General features: G+C 40.0%; 2 pseudogenes; one reads left to right on the top strand and one right to left on the bottom strand.

Annotated features, from left to right (window-relative positions):
• The first annotated feature begins 259 nt into the window (after positions 1–259).
• On the top strand, positions 260–950 carry LOC141558289 (RING finger protein 141 pseudogene; annotated as a pseudogene).
• Positions 951–1,089: 139 nt separating this feature from the next.
• On the bottom strand, positions 1,090–1,523 carry LOC141558290 (cytochrome c oxidase subunit 7A2, mitochondrial pseudogene; annotated as a pseudogene).
• Between the last annotated feature and the right edge of the window lie 451 nt (positions 1,524–1,974).

The raw sequence follows: 1,974 nt of genomic DNA, 5'->3' as shown, positions 1-1,974 counted from the left end.
ATTCATTTCCCTTTAGATGAATACTCATGCACTACAAATATGTAGCCCTCAGAGAAGCTTTCAACAAAAATCTGAAGGCCACCATTGTATTCTTTCATCCCGGGTTTGGGGTTTGCTGCCTGCAGGTTTGGCGGGGATGGTGCGGGTGGCATGGTCCCTCAGCCCCATCACCCCCACAGGGACCGGGATTCTGTGAAACTGAAAAACGCCACATGTGAATGAAACACCACTCTTTACTGGATTTTGAATTGCATTCACCATGGGACAGCAAATGTTTGATCAAACACAAATGGTTATAAACAAGTTGCCTGAGAAAGTAACCAAACACGTCTGTTTCAAGAAAGCGGCTCTCTTACCTATGAGGAATTTCTGGGGGGAGTGGCTGAATTGAACGATGTAACTGCAAAAGTGGCTGCTGGCCAAGAAAAGCACCTTCTCTTTGAAGTACAGCCAGGATCAGATTTCTCTGCCTTTTGGAAGGTGCTTGTACACGTGGTGTGTACCAAGATTAACAAGAACAGTGGAATTATAGAAGCTTCAAAAATCATGAATTTATCAGTTTGTCCAACTTTATAAAGATATCACAAGCCAAGCAGCAGGAGGCCTGGCACAAGGCCCCACTACTTCTGAAGCAACTGTTGAAAGCTTGTCATCTGTGTCTTCCTGTCAGGCCAGCATTTGGATGGGAAAAGTGAAGAAGCTGACTGATGAGGAGGAATGTTGTATTTGCATGGATGTGCTAGCCAATCTCATTCTACGCTGTGCCCACAGCTTTTGTCAGAAGTGCATTGATAAATGGAGTGATCACCACAGGAACTGTCCTATCTGCTGCTGGACAGATGAGTAGGGTCAATGATTCTTGGGTTGTGTCTGATGCACCTACAGAAGATGATATGGCTAACTATATACTTAACATGGCTGATGAGGGTGGCCAGCCTCACATGCCATGAAACTGGGGACTTATGGTCACTTGGTTTGTAAGTCTCATTTGGGAATGGAATAAAGGATATATGGACATCAATGTCATGAGCACATAAAAATTGATTACTTCCTTATCCCCATCTCTATTTTTGCCACTCTTTTCCACAATTTATTCTTTTTTTTTTTTTTTAAGGTAAAACTGCTTTATTGATTGCAGTTAATACAGTTCAATAAACATTGATCCCCAAAATGAACTCAGCTATTTATCACAGATTGTTCCCTAGAAAGCTGCATGAAGTCGAATCAAGTGACTTCTGTGGAAGTAAACTTGAGTCAATTCTGTTTCTTAAGAAATGAAGCCATGCCAAGCTGATAGAGGGCATAAACTTGTTCCAACAACTGAAAACGACATGGTGGCTCTATACAGTAGAGCATCAACTACCCCACCCTTTAGATCCACTGGAATGCTATCATCCTCCTGGAATAGCTTTTGTTTTTCTGGAACTTTGTTTTTAAACTGCCTGACTGGGGCAGCATTTATGGTCTTCTGGGGAATCTGGCGAAGAGCCAGCAAGTTCCACAGCATTTTGGTAACTTCAGCTCCTCACTGCGACAACTGAATACTTGGCAAGGACAAGCGCTGTACTTCCACAATTTATTCCATCCCTTTTGATAAATTTCACGAATCTTTGTTTTGTTTTAATTTAGATTACTGTTTTAAATCTTGTACATGAGCCAGTCTAACATTTGTAGGTATCCCAGTAAGTCCATAGTGTTCTTTGAGAATGCTTTGGCTACTAGTTAGAGAAGTATCATTTTGAGAAACTTCTGAAACATTGGTTTTAGATAGGAACGGTAGGTTTTGATCAATCCTGAGTACTTAGTAGTCATAGCTTTCTAATACACAAACCCACTTTAAAACAATTGAAATTAGAAAATAAATTCAAGTGCTCATTACTACTAAAACAAATCTGAAAAAAATTTAAGTAAATAATATAAGAAAAATAATTGAAAACAGCTCTACTATCAGATGATAAGAAATGACAAAAAGAA

Source organism: Sminthopsis crassicaudata, chromosome 2 (genome assembly GCF_048593235.1).
Source record: "Sminthopsis crassicaudata isolate SCR6 chromosome 2, ASM4859323v1, whole genome shotgun sequence".
Taxonomy (NCBI): Eukaryota; Metazoa; Chordata; class Mammalia; order Dasyuromorphia; family Dasyuridae; genus Sminthopsis; species Sminthopsis crassicaudata.
Note: the sequence above shows the minus strand (reverse complement) of the source record. Positions and strands in the feature narration are given on the sequence as shown.